The sequence below is a fragment of the Ambystoma mexicanum genome, chromosome 5q (assembly GCF_040938575.1).
Source record: "Ambystoma mexicanum isolate Mex_15411 chromosome 5q, UKY_AmexF1_1, whole genome shotgun sequence".
NCBI lineage: Eukaryota > Metazoa > Chordata > Amphibia > Caudata > Ambystomatidae > Ambystoma > Ambystoma mexicanum.
The window spans coordinates 915,559,520-915,580,996 of record NC_090933.1 but is presented as its reverse complement, the minus strand read 5'-3'; positions in this window follow the sequence as shown (position 1 = coordinate 915,580,996).

Genomic DNA, 21,477 nt, shown 5'->3' with positions numbered 1-21,477 from the left:
CCAGATCCCACAAGCCAGATGTTTTGGCGTTACAGGCCACCCACTTACTGCGGAGGGATCAGCATCGCCTGCGGCTGAAGGGTTTCTCGCAAATATTGTTTGCATCGGGCCCCACTAAAAGAGGAGGAGTGGCTTTGGCGTTTGGGAGGGGGATGGACTTTCGAGTTACCGACACTCCTCGGGACAAGAGTGGGAGATACATCATGGTACTGGGAGAGTATATGGGTACACCCTACACTATAGCTTTGGTGTATGGCCTGAACGTGGGCCAAGATCAGTTCTTGCGGGAGGTTCTGGGAACCCTGCAGGATTCTGCAAGGTGGCAGGTGATACTGATGGGGGACTTGAATCTGGCATGGGATAGAAGGTGTGACCGCACGCAGCATGAGGGGTGCAGTGGGGGGTGCGTGCGGTAGCCTCGCCTCAATTGAAGGAACGGTGGGAGGAAACGGGATTGCGAGATGTGTGGAGGGCGCTGAGGGGAGGAGAGGAGGGGTTCAAATTTCTCTCAGATGTTCATAGATCTCAGTCAAGAATTGACTATATTTGGGCATCTGCAAGCCTGGTTGGAGGGGTGGACTCAATAGAGGTAGGCCCCATGGGGATAGCGGACCATAAGGTGGTTCAGATGAAGCTTCGGGGGGTGGGGCTGGAAATTTCCTGAGATGCTCGTGAGGGATCAGGTGATGTGGGAGGAGATAGAAAGTAAGGTCGGAGACTACTTCGAGCGGAATAACAGCGTAGATACGAGCCTCGAGATCAGGTGGGTTCCTTTTAAAGCTACCTTGATGGGAGAATTAATCGCCCTACAAGTGGAGAGAAACAGGCTGCTAAGGAGGCTTGAAGCACAGTTGGAAAGTGAAGTGGAGGCCGCCAGGGGACGGGTGGGGGAGAACCCCACTAGAAAAATGTACAAGGAGTATAGGGCAGCAGAGGGCCAGTTGAGGATCTTAAGGACTAAAAGGGCGGAGGCGGCTATGCTCAGGGTCAGGCAGAAATTTTATGCGAAGGCTAATAAGGCAGACTCACTCCTGCCGCGCCTACTGAGAGGAGATAGGGAGCGCAATGTTATTGTGGCCATGAGGAGTAAGCAGGGTGAAAGACTCACTCGGACAGAAGAGATAAAGGGGAGGCTGGCAGAGTTTTATGAAGAATTATATTCCCCACAGAGTCCCTTACCTGGGCCACAGAGGGAGTTTCCTGGGGCCATTCCCCTCCCACGGTTGTCTAGGGACGAGCGGATAGAGCTAGGCCAAGTTATCACGGAAGACGAGGTGAGGGCAACCATAGCGGCTCTCCCCCATGGTAAAGCCCTGGATCCAGACGGCTACCCAACGTCATTTTATAAACTATTCTCTCATCTGTTAGTGCCACACCTAACACAATTATTTCATTCATTTAGGTCCAGAGGCAGTATCACCCCCTCGATGGAGGAGGCAAAAATAACGCTCATACACAAGGCAGGCAAGGACCCCGATGAGTGCACGTCGTATCGGCCCATTGCCCTCATAAACACAGGCGAAAATCTATACTAAAATATTGGCTAAGCGGCTGGAAAAGTACTTACCTTCGTTGATCCACCAGGACCAGACAGGGTTTGTGGCAGGAAGGCAGACGGCTGATAATATTAGAAGGGTGGCCCACGTAGTCGAGAAAGCACGGAAACGACCACCGTGGCAATCCACTTAGCGCTCGACGCTGAAAAAGCGTTTGATTGGGTGGAGTGGCCGTTCCTGTTCCAAGTCATGGAGAGGATGGGTCTCGGGTCAGAGTTCATTAGCATGGTTGAGGCAAATTATAAGAACCCCAGGTCGAGGGTCCTGGTCAATGGAGAAACATCAAACCCAATTAGGCTTAGGCAAGGGACGAAACAGGGGTGCCCTTGTCCCCCCTGCTTTATGCAATATATTTCGAACCCCTTTCATTGGCTATAAGGGAGTCGGACAAAATTCAGGGCATACCATTTGGGGGAGGCCAGCACAAAGTGGCAGCATTTGCGGATGGCATGTTGACTCATGTTGACGCAACCGAAGGAGTCCATCAAGGCGAGCATAGAAGTGCGGACCAAATTCGAGGAAGTATCGGGTTTGTGGGTCAACTGGCAGAAGTCTGAGTTGATGAATCTATCCTTAGAGGAGAACGAGGCAAGGGAACTAAAGGCGCTTTCCCAGTTTAAATGGAGCCCGGGCGGGATACGATACTTGGGGATTCGGATAACCCCTTCCCTGGGCGGGTGGTATGGTGCAAACTACTCCCATATGCTAAAGGTGTTTAAGAAGGATTTGAGGCGGTGGAGTGCCCTTAGGATTTCCTGGCTAGGGAGGAGGGAAGTTGTTAAAATAGTGATCCTGCCCCGCATACTCTATCTTTTCCAGGCGATTCCGCTGTCCATCCCGGCGGGCTTTTTTAGGGAACTGGACCGAGTGGTCAAAGAGTTCATCTGGGAGGGCAAGAGGCCACGTTTGTCATGGCGCCTCCTCATGGCGTCCAAGGGGCGTGGGGGCTTCGGTTTACCGGAATTTAGGCGGTATCATGAAGCTGCACTCCTCCGAGTGATTAGGAAGTGGTTTGCGGTCGAATATAAGAAGCACTGGGTAAAAATGGACAGAGCAGTCTCCCGACACCATCTGGGAGAGGTATTATGGCTTGCGCAGAGGCTGAGACCGCCATATATCTATCTGAGTGATATTACAAAGAGAATGGTGGCCACCTGCGATAGGGCAGTGGAAAGTCGAGGGATTTTATCTTTTCCATCTCCTTTCACACCTATCTTCAACAATGGGGATTTTACGTCGGGGCTGGAGAGGGAGGCATTCCGAGCATGGGAGGGCGGGGGATGTAGGACGCTGAGAGATATGTTCCACAATCGAAAGGTGAAAACCTTTGAGGAATATAAGCAAGAATTTGGGGTTGATGAGGAGGAAAGGCACAGATACTTCCAAATTACACACTGGGTCATGTCGGCAGAGGTGAGGAGGGCTGCCACATGCGATCTAACACAATTCGAATGGTTCCTCCTGACCCATGAGGGTTCTAGTGGTCTGATTTCAGATTTATACAAACTTTTAGAGAGCACGGGTCCGGAGATCACATGACCGCACATGAGAGCAGGGGAGCAGCAGATGGGGGCGGAAATGGAAAGAGAAGACTGGGAAAGGCTATGGAGGGCAATTCCTAAGGTGGCTAAAGCGACCCAACTACAGGAAGCATGGTATAAGTATACCTTTGGCTTGCACTATACCCCGGCTGCATGCAATGTATCCAGCAACTTCAGGGGACTATTGGAGAGGCTGCGGAGAGGTGGTCACAGCTACTCATGTATGGTGGGATTGCCCACATATTATACCCTTTTGGCGCGAAGTTGCTAGTGCCCAATTTCAGGCCTTAGGGCTGGAGGGCAGCCAGGACCCTCGGGAGATCTTGTTGGGGAAGAGAGTGGCAGGAGGGGAAGGAGGAAGAAGAGGAAGTTCCAAGGCGAAAAAAGTCTTCACCTTGGCAGCGATGGGGCTTATCGCACAAAAATGGAAGAGCCCAACAATTCCCACGGAACAAGATTGGCTAAGGAAAATGTGGGATATTGTTTCATTGGATTTGAAAACATACGCGGCTGAGGGGAAACTGGGGAGCTTTGCTGCTGATTGGGGTGAGACGTTGGACTACTTGAGGGGGGAGTTTAGGGAGAAATGGTGCCCCCAAAGGTCAAAGCTGCTGGACATTCATGGCTGAAGGGCTGGTAGGGAGCTAGCGGGACTGATGGACCTATTGGCGCTACGACTGGCCTTGGGGGGGGAGAATTTGGGTGTTAATGTTGTTTTCTTTTCTTTTTAAAATTGATCTGTGATATATGCTGAAATCAATAAAAAGAAGTTACAAAAAAACGGTAATTAATGTGCTTATTGTATACAAAATCTATGTCACAAACAAATTGAGGAAGTATGTGTAGGAAGGGAGGGAGAGGAAGAGAATGGGGAAAAAGTAAAAGTGGGAAGGAGTCAAAAGGAAAGATTAAAAAATATAGGTGGATTGAATATCTGGATCTAAAGAGTCACTTAAATTAAATTTAATCCTGCATAAACGTCATTAAATGTGCTCCAATCTCTTCATAATCTTCAATTGCATCTCTTCTTTTTCTCTCGCTGAAAGGAAACTTTTTCTCTCGCTGTAAAATGTAACCAGTCTTCATATGAGGGTTTGCAATGTAGAATTTAAACATTCTTTATGCACAAACCATACAATGCTGCCTATTCAAATTGAACAACGCCTAACACATGGATAGTAATCCCTGGTTGTTATGTCACTTTATTGGAAAGAGACCATTGTCCAGGCATGTTTATCCCGTGTCACTTGTGCATCCACATGGTTCAACTATTCAGAAAGGATTTACTTTTCCTACATCAGCACAAACTCATAAACCTGAGATGTTTTATTCCCAGTAGGCGCTAGCAGAACTTCATCATGAGGTGGGTGGATGTAATGTAACCAAGGAACTACAAAAAGAAGAGGGGTGTGGAATACTTTGTGGGATATAAATCTAGATGACTGTTGTATAAATAGGATAACCAAACAACGTAGATTGGGATATGGGTGAAAAAGCGGTAAACATAATCCCACCTGAAGGAACAAATCCAAGCCCAAAGGAATATATATCACCTATGTTCTAAATGTGGCCAGGTTGCTCCTGAAGTGAGCTCTAACCAGTGATGATGGAGCTCTTGACTGTTGATACAGAAAAAAACACACCAGACCAAATTGTCAGTCTCTGATTTAGAGTAAATCTAATTTTCAAAATCGATAAAGAATATCCAAATACTGACGTAAGTCTCAGTGAGGACCCCTGTGGTTAAGAATGAGAAAGAAGCCATCTGGGAGAAGGGAATGACTCATCACCTATGTAGCACATACAATCCAAGGAAATGTTTGTCTTGGGTGAGGATCCTTCTAAGTACTGCAGTCTTAAACAATTGTATAATCAAAAAATGTATAGTTAATCATTAAGGCTAGGCCAAACATGCCCCTTTAAGGACAAAAGAAGACTGATAGCACGGTGCTGGAATGACAACCAATGTATGTGTGTAACCGCTATGCAAATACATTTGAGGGTGTATTAGAATTGCATAACATCTTCACTTATGGGTGGTGTCATGTCTGTCCCATACAGTAATGTTTGTGATGTATACCCTTATCCATGGAGGATTACATCCGGAGCATACAACCTATATATTTAATGAGAGAGAGGACATTCAATGTAACAAAGCCTAATTGAAAGCAATACCAAATAGGAAGTATGTATTATCAGAATGTATACTCCGTGACAACAGGAAACCTTAAGAAATACAAATGCTAGAGATAGGCATAGTAATGCCTCTCAAAATACCAACTCTAGATGAGTACTTACAGTTCTATCACATTATTGGAGGTCATTACGACCTTGGCGCTAAGGGCTTAACGGCGCCGGTAAAGGTGCCGGAGCTGTCAACCCCTTACTGCCCCATTACGAGTCTGCTCGCGGGTACCCGCTCGCCAGGCATCTTAGCCCCATGGGGCTCAAATGGGAATGGGGATGTAATAGGTCTGGGTTCCTTGAATGAGGAATTACCGGGCCCTGCAAGGTCGGAATGGCCCGGTAATGCATTTGTTTAAAGAAATATGTGGAAATGTGTCACATTATTTTTTTTTTAAACTTTGGTTTTATTGGTGGTTTTTCGAAGAAAAATACAAACGGCAACGCTGGGAGCGTCGTAATCATCATTATTTAACATTGTCATTAAACCCCCGGGTTCCCTCTCCGCCCTTCCCCCCCACCCCAAATCCTCCCCTCCCCCCAGATCAGAGTCACTTCAAAAGTCGAACAGCTGGAGCTGTCGTCGTCGCTCGTTGTGCGTTGCCACAGAGGTATGCTATACTCTCGCGTCCAAATTGGCTGAGTGAGATCCGGCGTCTCCCGGGTCCTGGGCTACTCCTACATCCCTGAGTAAAGCATTCCAAACCCACCCCCGCCATTCTGCCAGAGTGTACTCATATTGTCAGTGGGGGTCCCAGCCCCATGCCCCATAGACCCCATACCAGTTAGCCTGAAAGGAGCCCAATTCGTTATTTACCATGGCCGTCAATTTGTCCATTAAGAACATGTTTTTTAGTTTCTTAAGCCATTCTTCCTTGGATGGGGTCTCTGGGCTCTTCCACCTTTGTGCCAGGGCCACTCTGCCCGCTCGCAACATCGTCTCCCACATTCTTGGGTACCTATACAGTTCAGTGTCCTCCGGGGGGAGGCCCAGCAACATTGTTAGGGGGTTGAGTGGGATTAGTTCCTCGGTGACCTCGGCATCCACCCCCGTACCTTCTCCCAGCACTCCTGCACCTTGGGGCAGGACCACCACATATGCCCCCTCGATCCCACTTGGCCACAACCGCTTGGGCATCTGGGGGACACTCCCGAAAACATCTTGGACAGTTTCAACGGGTCCCTATGCCAGCCCTGTAGAATCTTGAAGTTGTGCTCCATGTCCGATGTAAATAGGTTCCCATGAAATGCTATCTTAAAGACTTTGGACCACGCCTCCTCCATGAGTGGTTCTCCTGCCAGGTCGTCCCAAAACCCCCAAAACCCTCTTCTCCCCTCCAAGTTAACAGTGTTCAGTATTTGGTACATTTTGGAGACCGCCCCCTTCCTTGATGTGGCCCTGTCCAAGAACTTTTCCAAGGGGGTCAGCTGTCTCCGTAGGTTCTGGCCCCATGTTTGGTCACAAAGGATGCCCTTCAGGCGCAGATATTCAAAGATTGAAAGGGACTCCCGTCCCAGTGCATCTCGCAGGGCCTCGTATTCGAGGAACTCGCCCTCTTTGAACAGTTGTCCCGCCCATTCCAGACCCCCGTCCGACCATGACTGGGCATTCCTGAATCCCCTGCTACCTAATTTGAGCGGGTGGCCCCAAAGCGAAGACATTGGAGAGGGCCATGTTGTGAGGTATGAGGTTGTGGGTCCCTCTTTCCAGATTGTCCAAAGTATTCCCAGGGTTGGGTTGGCTTTCATTTTGCTAGGGATGAGTTTACGCGGCAGCCACAGGAGGTCGCGCACTTTCAGAGGGTGGGCGTCCATGTCCTCCAGGTATGACCAGTAGGTGCCCATCCCCTCCTTCATGTGCTCCAGCAAGACCCGCAGCTGGGGGCCCGGTAGTAAAGGAGAAAGTCCGGTCGTCCGAACCCGCCCTCCTCTCTGGGTAGTGTTAGGGTGGCCTTTCCTATTCTCGGGGCCCTCCCTTGCCATACAAACTCGCGTATTGCTTTTTGTAGATCACGAAGCAACTGGGCGGGGACCTCCGTTGGGAGCGCGGTGAATAAATATAGTAATCTCGGTAGTACGTTCATCTTTATCGCTGTCATGCGCCCATACCAGGACAGAATCATACCATCCCATCTCCTCAGGTCAGACGTTACCCCCATAGTTCTCCGGGGCCAATCTCGAGAGATCTCTAGTCAGGGTTACCCCCAAGTACCTGATGGAATCCCTCCCCACCGCAATCCCCGCACACCTGTCCCGGGGGTCCAACCACGGGTCCTGGGCCCTCATGGGTAGGAGCTTTGACTTAGCTGCATTTATTTTCAGTCCCGAGAACTGCCCGAAGGCTGTCATCAGACGCAAGGGGGGGGGAGCGAGGAGCTGGGCTCCACCAAGTACGCTAGGATGTCGTCAGCGAACAGGGAGAGCTTGAACTCTACTTCTCCCCTTTTGATCCCTTTGATGTCGGGGTGGGCCCGGACTGCTATGGCCAGAGGTTCCATCGTCAGGACGTAGATTAACGGAGAGAGTGGGCACCCCTGTCGTGTTCCCCTTGTGAGGGGGAATGAGTCGGAGAGTTCCCCGTTCACCTGCACTCTCGCTGTTGGGGCTCTATAGAGGGCGGAGACCCAGGTCCTAACGTGAGGCCCAAAGCCCATTCGACAGAGGAGGAGTTGCATGTACCTCCACTCGACCCTGTCGAATGCCTTCTCAGAGTCCAAGGAAAGCAAACTCGCCTCCAGGTCTGATTCCTGGGCATAGTGGATTAGGTCTATGGTCTTCCTGATATTATCCGAGCCCTGCCTGCCCTTCACGAACCCCACTTGATCCCCGTGTACTAACTTAGGCATTATCCCCTCCAACCGTTTACCCATCACCTTAGCTAGGATCTTGACATCTGTATTTAGGAGGGAGATCGGGCGGTAGGAGGAGCAGTCAGTGGGGTCTTTTCCTTCCTTGGGCAATACCACTATGATGGCTCTCATCATCGTTTCCGGCAGGGTGCCCCCCTCCAGTACTGCATTGAATACCCTCGCCAGATGTGTGGCCAAAATGGACCGGAACCTCTTGTAGAAGTATACTGAGAACCCATCTTCCCCCGGGGACGTTCCCGCCTTCATCCCACCGATTGCATTCTCCACCTCCTCCTCTGTGACCCCTCCCTCTAGACCCTCTGCCATCTCGCCTGTCAGGGATGGGATCTGGATGGAGTCCAGGAACTCCTCAATCTGAGTGTCTTCCCCGGCATATTCTGACAAATATAGTTGTTCATAGTAGCGTTGAAAAGCCGCTCCTATGACTGGGGTGCTATGGTCTAGTGAGCCCCGTTCGTTCCTGATTGCCCTCACCATTCTGCTCCTCTGGACCTCTCTAAGTTTCCAGGCCAGGATTTTATCGGCTCTGTCCCCCTTCTCATAATATTTTTGTTTCACTAGCTGGAGGTTGCGCTCAGTTTTGTGCAACAAGAGATCTTTCAATTGAAGTTTGTAATTTTCTAGGGCTGTGATTTGATCCATAGCTAAGGGTGCCTCCGGGGGGCCTCCCGGCTGGAGCTGTGTGATCTTTTCCCTAAGGGATTTTTCTTGGGCCTCCCTCTCCCTTTTTTTCTGAGCCCCCATTCTTATGAGAACCCCACGTAAGGTCGCCTTGAAGGCGTCCCACAGCACATGCGCACCCACCTCGCCATTGTCGTTCAGCTTGAAGTATTCCGTAATGGCGTCCTGCACTTCCTGCGCCAGGACATCGTCCTTCAGCAGGGAGTCATTGCACTTCCATCGCCCTTTTCTGCCACCTCGCCATTCCCCTATAATGGTGGTACGGACCAGGTCATGGTCGGACCAGGGGACCGGGTCAACCTCATCGCCGGAGACATATGGGCGCAGGGGTTCGTCTACCAGGATGTAGTCTATTCGGGAGTATGATGTGTGGATTGCAGAATAGTATGTGAAGGAGGGGTGTTCTGCCCTAGGGGTCGGGATGGTGTCCACTAGGCCCAGCTCTGTGTTGATCCGTTGGAAGGAGCGGGCCATAATTTCATCTGCAGCCCTGGTGGGTTGGGGTTCTAAGCGTTTCCTATCAACTTTCGGGTCCAGGACCATGTTAAAGTCCCCCCCCACCACCATCAACCCGCGTACGAATAATTTCAATCTGTTCTTCACTCCCTCCCAAAATTGCGCCTGGCCTTCATTGGGGCAGGACACAACTGCAAGTTTTAAGGGGGAGCCCCGCAGGGAGCCCCTCGTCAGCAGGAACCGCCCCTCCGGGTCTTTCAATGAGGCTTCTACTTCAAATCCAATGTCCCTCGCTAGCACTATGGCCACCCCCCTTTTCTTGGTCTTGTGGGAGGCGCTGAGGACTTCCCCAATCCCCCCCCGTAGCCTCGGTTCTTTCCCCCTCGCCCAGTGCGTCTCCTGAAGGAAAAGCACGTCTAGTTTAGCCCTCCTGAATTCCCTGCAGACCAGGGATCTTTTGGTGGGGGTGTTCAGCCCCCTCACGTTTAGGGAGCCCACGCCCAGGGTAGGTAGATCTTCAGCCATTGTCTAAAAAAAACCCCGCTACTGGATAGCTGACTCGTGGCACTTTCCTTGTCCGGCTCTTTTCGTGTTATCCTCTGATCTCCCGTTTCCCTTCCCCCCCTCCTCCCCAGGTGGTCCTGAAACCTTTCCCCAACTGACCCCTGGTCCCCCCTGTGAACGTAACCGCATCAACAAACCCCCTACCCCCCTCCCCCCACCCCGGCGTCCAGCCAGACAGTTCTACCATTGTTGGTAACCGGCCGGACCACCAGCCTACCGCCTCCTGCTGGGTGAATATCCAAATTCGAGCCTCCGTGAGCCCCCCTCCCCCCCCACCCCCCCTCAATGTAACTCTCATACTTGCTGTTCCGGGAGGATCCACATAAGTTCGGACCCACTGGTCCTGGAGTTCATCCTGTCTTCGGGCCGGATCAGATGGCGAGTCCCCGTGGTGAAATCTTTACACAGATCCCCCGAGGCTGATGTCGCCTGCCGTGAGATGCCTCAGCACCCTTCCTCCCCCAGGTCCGACAGGCTCGCTCCACCCTGGCCGGGTTCCGTGTCATTCCTGTCCGTCGATGGGGACGGTGGGTTCAATTTTTTAAATTTCCGTGGGCCTGTCTTTTTTCTCCTCTCTCCTCGTGATCGGCGCGCACTGGCTTCAACCGCGGCGAACCCGGAGGGTTCCCTCCGCGGGGTCGGGTCCGTTGCATATTCCTGTATGGCTCCTCTTATATCTTCCTCTGTAATCAGGTTCACTCGTTGGCCTTCGTATTCAAACCTGAGGGAAAAGGGGTACCCCCATCTGTAGCGCACCCCCTTCGTTTTCAGCATCTGGGTCAGCGGGCGGCACATCCTACGTTTGGCCAGCGTGTATGATGAGAGGTCCTGGAAAATGGCCACTTGTGCGTTGTTGTAAGTTATCTCTCGGGATTTCCTGGCCTCCTCTAGGACCTTCGCTTTTTCAGTGTAGTAGTGGAAGCGGACCAGAATAGACCGGGGGCCCCCGGCTCTTCCCCCCGCTCTATGGATCTGATCAAACGTCGGTTCGGTTGTCATCTCATCCGCGAAGAGGAGGGCGATGATGTCCCTCACCACCTGGGTCAAGTCTCTTTCCGTCTCCCCTTCCGACTCCGGCATCCCAAAAAATCTGAGGTTGTTCCTCCGCTCTCTGTTTTCAAAATCGTCCATTTGTCTTGCCCTTTCCTCATCTCTCTTTTCCAGGGCCGTTAGTCTCAGAGCCGTGTCCAGCTCCTGGGTCGCTGTTGAGGACTGGTTGGACTTTAGTTGTGACAGTCTATCCTCGACTTTGTCCACTCTGCGGTCCATGTTTTCCATTTTTTGGGCAATGTCTGCCCGCATGTCCCTAATCTCCTGCAAGACCGAGGCAAAGCCCTTTTCCATGGTAAGGGCGGGCAGGGGTGGGGTCTCGGAATGGGCCATGTCGGTCCGTCGGTCCGGGTCGCTGTTCTCCCTGCTGGTGTCTTGGTAGCGGTATTCCTGGAGGGTATGGCGCCAACTCATTCGGTCCTCCTATTGCTCCCCTCTGCTGATGCGCCCCTGGGGGCAAGGGGCAGAGCCCGGTCGGGGAGCGTGCTCTCTTTCCTTCTGGTGTGGCCCTTTGTGGGGGGCCTCTCGTGGGCGGGCACTCGCCCCACCAGACCTCCGGTGGGGGCCTCACACCCCCTCCCCCCCTTGTGTCCTCTGTTTTTGGTCAGCAGTTCTTAGGGTGGGGGGGAGCGGTTAATGATGTCCAATAGCGGTCTGTTGGAGGGCTCTCTGGTGCGATTCCTCCAGCGAGAGCTCCCAGGCGGGCACTCGCCCTGGGAAGGAACCCAGGGGCCACCACCCAGGGAAGTGTGTTCGAGGGTACTCTCCTCCGAATGGACTGGGGACGTTTTCCCCCTCGTCTTCCTTGCTTTTATTTTTCTTTTTTTTTTTTTTTTGGGGGGGGCTCGACAGGGGGGGGCGGGGCCGACTCGCCCCTCCGCGCCGTCCGATGCGCCCCGCGACTGGTCCCCCGGAGTCCTTTAGGGTTGTGTGGGGGCTGGGGCAGGCTCCCCCCACCTACCTCGGCTCCGAATTCGGGAGCGCGGGCAGGCCTCCTTTCCTTAAGCGGGTCGCGGCCCGCGTCTCATCCGGCTCCTCAACGGGGGACTTCCCCTCCGCGACGGCTCCTTGTTCGGGTGCTGCAGGGGTGTTGCCGGCGGGTCTTCTGCCGGGGCGCCGGCACGCTCCGTGTTCGGGGTGGAGAGGGGGTCGTGCGCTCCCACGAATCCAGGCCGCCACCTCCTCCCACGGTGGTCGGGACGCTGCCTCGGGCTCTCCGGGGCTCCTCCCTTCGGGCCGCAGGGCTCGTTCTCGGGCACCCGGGGGTTCCCAGATGCCGCTCTTTCGCCCCGGGGGGCACCCGAGGTTCACGGGTTCCGCGGACCGTGAATGTCCCGTGGGGAGGTCACGGGGGGGCTCAATCCCTCTGCGTAGCCCAGTTACGGTGGGAGCGGCGTGTTCAGGCTGCCATTGCCTGTGCGCCCCCTGGTGGCCTCCGTGTCACATTATTTGATTGTTTTAGTAAATTATAACTAAAGTGCATGTTTACCCCACTAAATATTTTACGATTGGGTGGATTTGAATCAATATCAGTGGGCTACCACATATAGAATTGCCAGAAATAGTTTTGACTGTGATTCTTCTGTAGTTGTGTTGTGTTTCAGTCATATTCCGTCGTTTTACCGTTTCCACGTGTTTAGGGCAAGGTTCTTTGTATATTTTCTTTGGATAGATCGAATCTCCGCCACCTTCGGGTGTTCTCCTTAAATAACAGAGGTTTACATTACTCCATTGTTATAAAAGAACCTTACCCTAAACACGTGGAAACAGCTAAGAGGTTGGTGGTTAGCTATGTCCATACGGTACATGGAACTTAGTCCAGTATTGCCAGAAATCAGTTTTTAATGGGAATTGTTTGTAATTTTTCATGTCGTTTGAGAGTTTTCTACACAGGAAAATTAACAACAGAACATACCACAAACTTTCCTTGTCCTGATGAAGGCCCCCGTGGATCATCAGATCAGAATGCCCAGGACAGACATATCTCTCTTTAGGGGCTGAAAGACAATGGGCCTCATTACAACTATGCCCGTTTGGAAACAACGGTGCCAGTAAGCTTACCGGAATCATTTTTTTCGGACCGGCATATTACAGGTCTGCATGCCGGAGTCGCTGTACCCGATAGGTCGGCCCCTGCCGGGCACAGTGGCCACGGTAGCCAGACCGTCACGGAAGCACCGGAATCGTTAATAACGGTGCCGGTGCTTCTGTGTTCCCCTTTCCCATAGGACTCCATGGGAATGGGGAATTACAAATTACCGGCGCCTGACTTCCTGGACCGCCGGGGTTGTAATCCTCCAGTGTTACCGGGTAAGTCAGGTGCCGGTAATTCATTACGGGTCCGGTGGTAACCTGCTGGTTTCACTGGTACGGTTACTGCTGGACCCATAATGAGACCCAATGGGCCTCCTTCCAAGGTTGGTGCTAGTCATGGCGCTATTAGCGCCATGACTAGCACCATTACCGGTACCGTGTCCGCCCTGGTTCAATGGGGACTTACCGGTCTAGTCCGACCTTTGTGGGACCGGTAAGTCCCCATTGAAAATGTCAATCCCCATTCCCATTTGAGCCGGGCTCAATGGGAATGGGGAGGGTGCTAATAATGGTACCGTAAATAACGGTACCGTTATTAGATCTGAAGTCCCTTTGCCGGACCTGTCCATAAAGCCTGGTAAAAGCAGGCGTTAAGGACGGGACTGCAAAGGGACCTCGTAGTAGGGCTCAAGGGGATTACCGGCACCGATGTCCTTAATGGTGCGCGGTATCCCTTTGCGCCCGCCTCGGAATGAGGCCCAATGTGTCGATTTATATACCTGATAAAGATATACACATGAGTCAGACGTCCATCTTTGTGTGATTTGGTTATGATCACAATGAGCCACCACTCTGTACTAAATGAATTAGCAAATAACTTCCTAGTTGAATCTGAAAGTACAAATTCAAGGATTTGAATTACTCTTCATAAGTACACGAAGGGTGGCATGTGCGAGTGACAGTTTTAGTGGAAAAATGTATCAGAACTAGTCCTTGCTCACTTTTCTTTTTGAGCAGTTTTGTGGCATAAGACATTGGGCCTCATTACAATGTTGCAGCTCCGGAAACAAAGGTGCCTGTATGCTCACTGGCACCCTTGTTTCTGGACCGGCAAACTAGCAGAGTTGTAACTCTGCCTGCCGGACCCGCTGTGCCCGACAGGTCTGACCCTGCCGGGCGCAGCAGCCACAGTAGGCAGACTTGTCACAGGAGAACCGGCACTGTTGCTAACAGTGCCGATGCTCCCATGTCCCAACTCCCACCATAGAGTTCCATACGACTCTATGAGAATGGGGATTAACAAATGCACCAGCGCCTGACTTCCCTGCCTCCAGACTTATAATAGCCGGTGGCACCGGGAAGTCAGGCGCCGGTAAATGATTACGGGTCTGGCGGCAACCCACCAGTAGCACCGGTAGGGTTACTGCCGGACTCGTAATGAGGCCCATTGTCACCCATGTTTACTAATCTCACAGTGGTACAAAGGGCCTCATTACACGGATGGCGGAGAACCATGGCGCTATTAGCGCCATGGTTCATGCCGGTAAAATACCGGCACCGCCTTGGCGGAAAGGGGAATTACCGCCCCATTCCAAGGTTGGCGGGGCGGTAATTCCCCCTTCCACCATTGCCCTTCCCCATTCCCATTTTTGCCCCATATGGCATAATGGGAATAGGGAAGGCGCGTACCGTAATTAGCTCCCTGGGTCCCTTTGCGGGTTGGTTTTTAACGCCTGCAGAAAGCAGGCGTTAAATCCCCCAACCCGCAAAGGGACCTCGTAGTAAGGCGGTAAGGATTTACCGGTACCGGTATTTTACCGGTACCGGTAAATCCTTACCGCCATCCGTGTAATGAGGCCCATTGTCTTTCTTATAATAATACACTGGGGCGTCCATGAGGGTCGACAAAGGGTCACCTCCGATGTTGTGTGTGCAATGTGATATGTTATCTGTGTAGAATATGGAAGGTTTTTATACATGTTTTGATGAAATATTAAACTGTTTTTAAAAGAGTTCTGGCTGGTAGCAGTGGTTTGTTTAACCACAGCGAATTGAACATAGCTTTAAAGTATTTAAATACGTGAAAAAGGGAGGGGTATCCCGTATCCTTTTGTTTTTTGTGGATAGCATACCAGGCAGAGTCAAGACAGAACAAAATACACATAAGAAACAATCAATTTTGTAAGTGTGTGCAGTGCACATAGAAGAAAGGCCCTGGCAGAAGAATATACCATGATGATTCAAGTTACAAGAGAAATGCCCTGTCAGGAGAGTATACCAGGCAGATTCAAGTCATAAGAAAAAAGTCCTGGCAGGAGAGTATACAATGCAGATTCACACCACAAGAACATATGTATGAGAAAAGCCCTTGCAGGAGATTATACCACGCAGATGGAAGTTACAAACGTGTTCATAGAGCAAAGCCCTGGCACATAAAAAAGTCCTGGTAAAGAAACATACCAGGCAAGGTTAAATTGAACAGTGTGTAAAATACATCATCTTAGGAAGCCCCGGTAAGGATACAGCAGGACTGGCAAAAGGCTGAGTTAAAACATACCCAAGAGGAAAGAAAACCTGCCAGGAGAGTACACCAGGTATCCTACAAAGATACAGACTAACAGCCAAGCTTTTTTGTATACCATTTGTGATGTTGATCAAGAGAAACCTAAGGAATTGATAATCTTGAAAGTATAAAATAGAATTAAGAGAAATTCAGGGGAAGGGAACCACCCCCTGGAACAAAGAACTGTATAATTCTGGAACATTTTGTGTTGCACACATTTCCTTTTTTTTTAAACATGTATGCACTACTCAAGGCCAGAGACATTACCCTTTTCACCTTTAGAGTTAATTTTGTTAGAAAGTGAGGGTCAGAATAGTACTTTGGACACAAGATGGTGCGCTTTGGAGATCGGACAGACCCGTTGTTTTATGTTGGGTAGGGAAATACCTCCTCACATAGTTTGCACTCTTCTGCAAAGCTAAGCCTTTCGTCCCTGCCCACAAGTTTCAGAACAGTTGTCCAAGTGCTGGTCATTTACCATCTGGACAGTGGCAATACCCTACTCGCAGGAGTCCCAGATGCTTCTATGTCCCCTCTGAAAGCCATCTAGCCTGCTTCAGCATGCCTCATCACAGGTCTACATGTGGCTACATCACCCCCATCCAGAACGCATCATGTACAACACTGCCTGCATTATCTACAAAGCAATCACACGTGAAACACCACTCTACTTTACAGAGAAACTCACCATCTCTGAAGACAAGTGAATGACCGAGAAACTCACCATCGCTGGAGAACAGTGCACCATCCAGAAGCCACAACATCGCCAGGCTCGAAACCAAGAACTGCAAGAGGAAAAACCAGGAAACAAGACTTTTTCTCCTGTGCACCCTCTTTCTGGAACACGTTACCAAGGCAAATAAGACTGGACCTGATGACTCTACTTTTAAAGAGCATGTCGCCAGTCACTGATCGCTCCTCTCAACCCTATCTCTGGAGTTCCCCTTCCCTGCTTCCCCTACCCATCCCAGCTCCTCTGCAAACGCTGCATCCTACTTGTAAACCTAGGGTGCGTCCCTTTTGTACAGCGCTCCATTGCTTCCATGATAGGTTTGTGCTTTATAAATCCCATAAACATGCATACAGGTTCCTTTGGGAGGGAGGGTGATCCATCAATGGCTGTGAGGTTCTTTGCGCCACAGCCCCTTCTGGCTCTCTACAAAGTCGGGCCTGGTGCTAGGAGCATTAATCTCGGGGCTGTCTATTAAAGTGCTACATATTCCTTTAGAAAGGTTATTCCCTCACGTGTTTATTTATCTTCATTTACAGAATAAATCTATTCAAGTCTTTTAGGTGGACTGCTTGTAGTTTGAGGATGGTCATTAACATTGTCATCACAATGAAACGGTTAAGATGGAACTCAGGCACCTCATGCTTTGTACACATTAAGGATTCTATATTGAAATGCTCCCAAACTGCTGCGCTTTGATGTTTTCAGTGCAGGGTTCCCTTGTGATGTGTCATCTACTGAACTGGGGTCAGTGCAAGCACCCATTCCTCACCTCAGCAAATGTACCCGAGGACACCCATGTGTGCCTGTAAATAAATACATCTGGCCCGACAGAGGAACCCTGCGCCCTCCCTAGTCTTCTGGAGAAGCACGCGTCTACATTCACAGCGCTCCTCCTGAATCCGTACGTTTAATAGTATGAACGTGTGTGGTTGTTCTCATCTTGCATTGTATTTTTCCAAAGCTGGCACTGTAGAGATGGATGAGAAAAGGAATGGCCTAACCTGCCTCGCTCTCAATAATTTCTCTTCCCTCCTTAACCTTATAACTGTTCAATGTATCCCCTTGTTGGGCAGCGCTCCATTGCTTCACAGCTACATTCACGCCGTATAAATCCCAGAACCTTCCTACATATGCAGTGCAACTGTGTTGGAGGCCACACGGTCCTAAAAAGACCACCGGTAGTTGTGAGGAGGTGGGCCACCTCCAGTGGTGAAAGGGGAGGGTCACATTCCATGACCTACATCAGCCCGAGGTCTTTTTCTCACACGCTGCGTGGATGACACCATTTGAGCCAGATCCAGCTGGGTAAATGTATTCAGGCCTCTAGCATACCTGCAGTATTATTCATAGAAGGAGCATTTCGTAATTTAAAATAAAACTCTTGATGAAGCTGAACATCTGGAGTGCTACTCGCTAACTTCCTTTCTGATGGATGGTTGCTTTAACAATAGGTGACAGCCTTTGTGGGGCTTACAGTAGTGTTTTTGGCTTTGGCACGTGAATAAGCGTTACATGTGCCTGAGCAGTGAAGGCGGTTCAGTTGAAACCCACTGCAGTGCATGCTGTGTCCCTGTGTGTCTGCTGAGACCATATTAACACAAAAGCTTCAAATTGTATACTCCGTTTTCATTCATTGTTTTGGAGAACTTATTTTTAATTTCCCAATAAATCTTGTTATGTGGAAGTTTGGGCTTTACAGTAAATCACAGGGCGGTTTTTTAAGATGCTGTGTGTGGCGCATTAGCACTACAGTACCAGGGCTATCAATGGGCGAATGGTTCATCAGTTTGGCATAGATGGCATCGCCACTAGAGTTGTGCCCAATGCCTATGTGATCGCCTCTCTGAGCCATAGAACGATGCGCACGTGTTCGCTAGCAATGGCCTGCCCATCTACCTCTGTTATGGAAAACGTGTATGTTAGAATTCGGGCCCGTTAGGTCCGTTCACCTGAATTGTATTCCAAGCACCAACATGGTTGAAGGGAATGGGCGTGCGTGTGGTAGCAGACCTTGCTCCCCCACCACAAAGGTGCTGGGGAGCATTACGAGGGCGCTCGAAATGTCATTTTGCTAGGACGGCCAGACTGCACTCTTGTTAAACAGCCATGGTCACATCTGCAATGAAAACATTGCAGATTTGCGAACAGTGATTTGCCACTCTGGCCCTATGTGTAAAACACCAATGCCTAACTGCATGAGCTAGCGCCTCGTTAGGTACACATGTCACCATGTCTTGACCCACATAATGTCAGTGTTCCTGTCATTTTGTGCTTGGATTTAGGGGGTGGGGAATCTGAGGTAATCCTAAATGGGACTCCTCTCTGTTAGGGACTCTGCGCTCATCACCTCTCACCTGAAAAATGTCTGCAGCCTACTCAGTCCTCACAGACCTTCCTCACAGAAAGCCCCAGCTTCCTTGTCCTCTCGACAGTATGCACACTCATTGGCTCAGTCATCTGTCAGTCATAAAGTCACAAGGAAGCAGATACTCCCTTGTAGTCTCCCAGGGTAGACATTACTTGCACCTACTACCAGGTACCACACAGTTCAGAGTCACCCACTCTATGAACTGCCAGCATGACATCACACCAGGAACTGCTGATCCAAAAGCTTAACCCTTTAACCCCCAGGCTGCTTTCATCAATGTACTGTCCGGGTAAAAGGAAAAACAGCATTATGAGGCTACTAAATCAAATGGGGGCTTACATAAGTACCAAAGCTGGTATAAAAGGTAAGTGTGAAAGCAGACTACTGTTATGTACTTTCTCAGTCAAGAAGTTCAAAACGAAAACCATTTAACCTTTGATGGTTTCACACTCTGCGGGTGAGATGCTGGTGCATTCCGCATGTTTGAACCCAGAATTTCATCGTTTAGTATTATTGAGTTAGGATCATAGTATAGCAAGTGCTTTGAAGCAGAAAGCCTTATAGGGAGCATCATATACCTTATATATTATTAGATTGTCCATGATTTGAGATCGAATCGGAAATGTCAGAGGGAGAAAAAAAGAAAAGTAATTTAAATGAAAATGACTGTGACGAATCAACTTCCGGGCACCAGTGGTCCAGGGATGAATATTGGTTTCTAAACCATCAATGAGCCCCACACCTCTAGTACACCAGAAGGGAACCAAATAGATTGGAAACACAGGTCAATTATAAACCTCCTTGTCCAATTTTCGTAACGTGGACGGAACGGCAGGCTTATCTTTGCAAGATCATGGATCGTTGGTTAATTGCAGCACAGCAAAAATATAATTTGTACCCAATTATACAAGGGACTGTCCAGTCAAGGTTGTGTACAAATATCTACTTTATTATTATCACAACAGACAGTTCTAGCACACTACAAAATTCAACCCACCCTGTAAAGGAATGCAGAGTACAGAAAGGGGATGCACTCTGGATACTGACAGGAGGGTAGTTGGTAAAGTAATTCATCGCAGTAGTTCAAGTATACTTGGTTTCAGCACAAAGGGAGCAATGGGTCATGCAATGTCACTAGGGGCCCTTCGGGGAAGGACCAGGGGGACAGAACCAAAATGTACCTTGTGCTTGTAGAGGTGCTCAACAGTGTAGAGTCAGTTTTGGGGCACTTTGCGGCTCCTCCGACAGTTCAAGACGGGGAGACAGCTGCAGGTATCAGGCGGCAGGCAGTTTGGCGAGCAAGGCTGTAGGAATTGTTTTCTCAGTGCTGATCGGTGGGTCTGAAGCACTGGTCGAGGCGTCTGAGACGACATTAGCGACTGCAGCGTGACAACAGTCTGCAGTGCATTCGGTTGCAGCTTGAGGGGCTTGACTGGCTCGAAAATGTGGATGCTAGTTGATGCTTGTCGGTGCACCCCTCCCAGCGTCTTCACTGGGCTTGTGTTGTCCTTTAAAACGGATGGTCCAAAGCTGAGGAGAGTGTTGGTGGCAATGGTCTTATCCTTGGTCTGGATCCGAAACTCTCTGGCACTTCCCACTTAGGAAGCTTGCTTGCAGAACCTAGCAGGGCACACTGTGTGCTGGCTGGGTACCGGTTCTGGAGCTTCTGGAGGGTCCTCTGGATTCAGTATCTCCCTCTGTTCCCTGGGAGATGTTTTGGGGAGGGATCTTGCTTCCACCTTGGAAATCCTGGCCTTCCTTCACTGGCAGAAGCTGTAAGGCAAACTGTACCTTCAGCCAGGGTGCAAATTAGTTCTTCTTGTTACTCCTTGCGAAGCCTTCAGATAATCTGCCAAAAGAGGGGCTAACCCCTCTTTTAAATCCAAATGGGCCCAGTGATTGGTGTAGGATAAGCCTACCTTAATGAATCAATTCTGGGTCCTCACCGACAAACTTCTGTTATGCGTGAGGTCATGTGAGAAACCTGACACACATACACATACATCAGATTAGCTCCCAAGCCGGGGTTAGGGTGGAAGTTTGGAATTGACGTATTAGCCAGGGTCATAGACCCAGATTTCAGGGGAGATATACAGGTGTGCTACACAAACCATGGGAAAAATCCCTTCCACATCTGTCAGGGAGATCAAATTGTACAAGGGTTGACTAAAAGAGTAATGTTTCCTAGGGTGAAGGAAGAGGCCGGGAAAGAAGTAACAGATCGAGGTACCCAATGCTTTGGGGAGGCTAATGAAACCTCTGACACCCCACCTGAACCCAAGCCTAGAAAGGTCATAGAAGAAAAACCATAAACTCTTTCCGACCTAGCCTTTGCCCAAAGGAAGGACCCACTGTTAGCTGAAGCCTTCCCACAAATTATCCCAGAAGTAGAGGGCCATGAGAAAGGGGTACACTTTTTCTTTCTAAAGCATTTGTTGATATACCGCGGAGACACCACTCCGGAGGGCCTGGTTAGAACACTGTTATTTATACCTAAGAGTTATAAACAGGTTGTCCTGGAGATAGCCCATTCCCATCTGACGTGTGGTCACTTAGGACAGACAAAAACCCAGGCACAAATCCTCAACACATTCTACTGGCCCAGAATTCACGGAGATATTGAAACCTTTGTACAATCCAATGCAATCTGCCAAAAGACCAGTGCCTATATGCCACCACCAGCACCTTTACAGCCACTCCCAATCATTGAAATTCCATTGTCTAGAATTGGCATGGACATTGTAGGACCTCTGGAAACATCTAAGTTAGGGAACACATAAATACTTGTAATAGTAGATTATGCCACACAGTATCCAGAAGCCTTTCCCTTTAGAGCAAACACCACTCTGCAAATCCCGTAACACCTACTGCACTTCT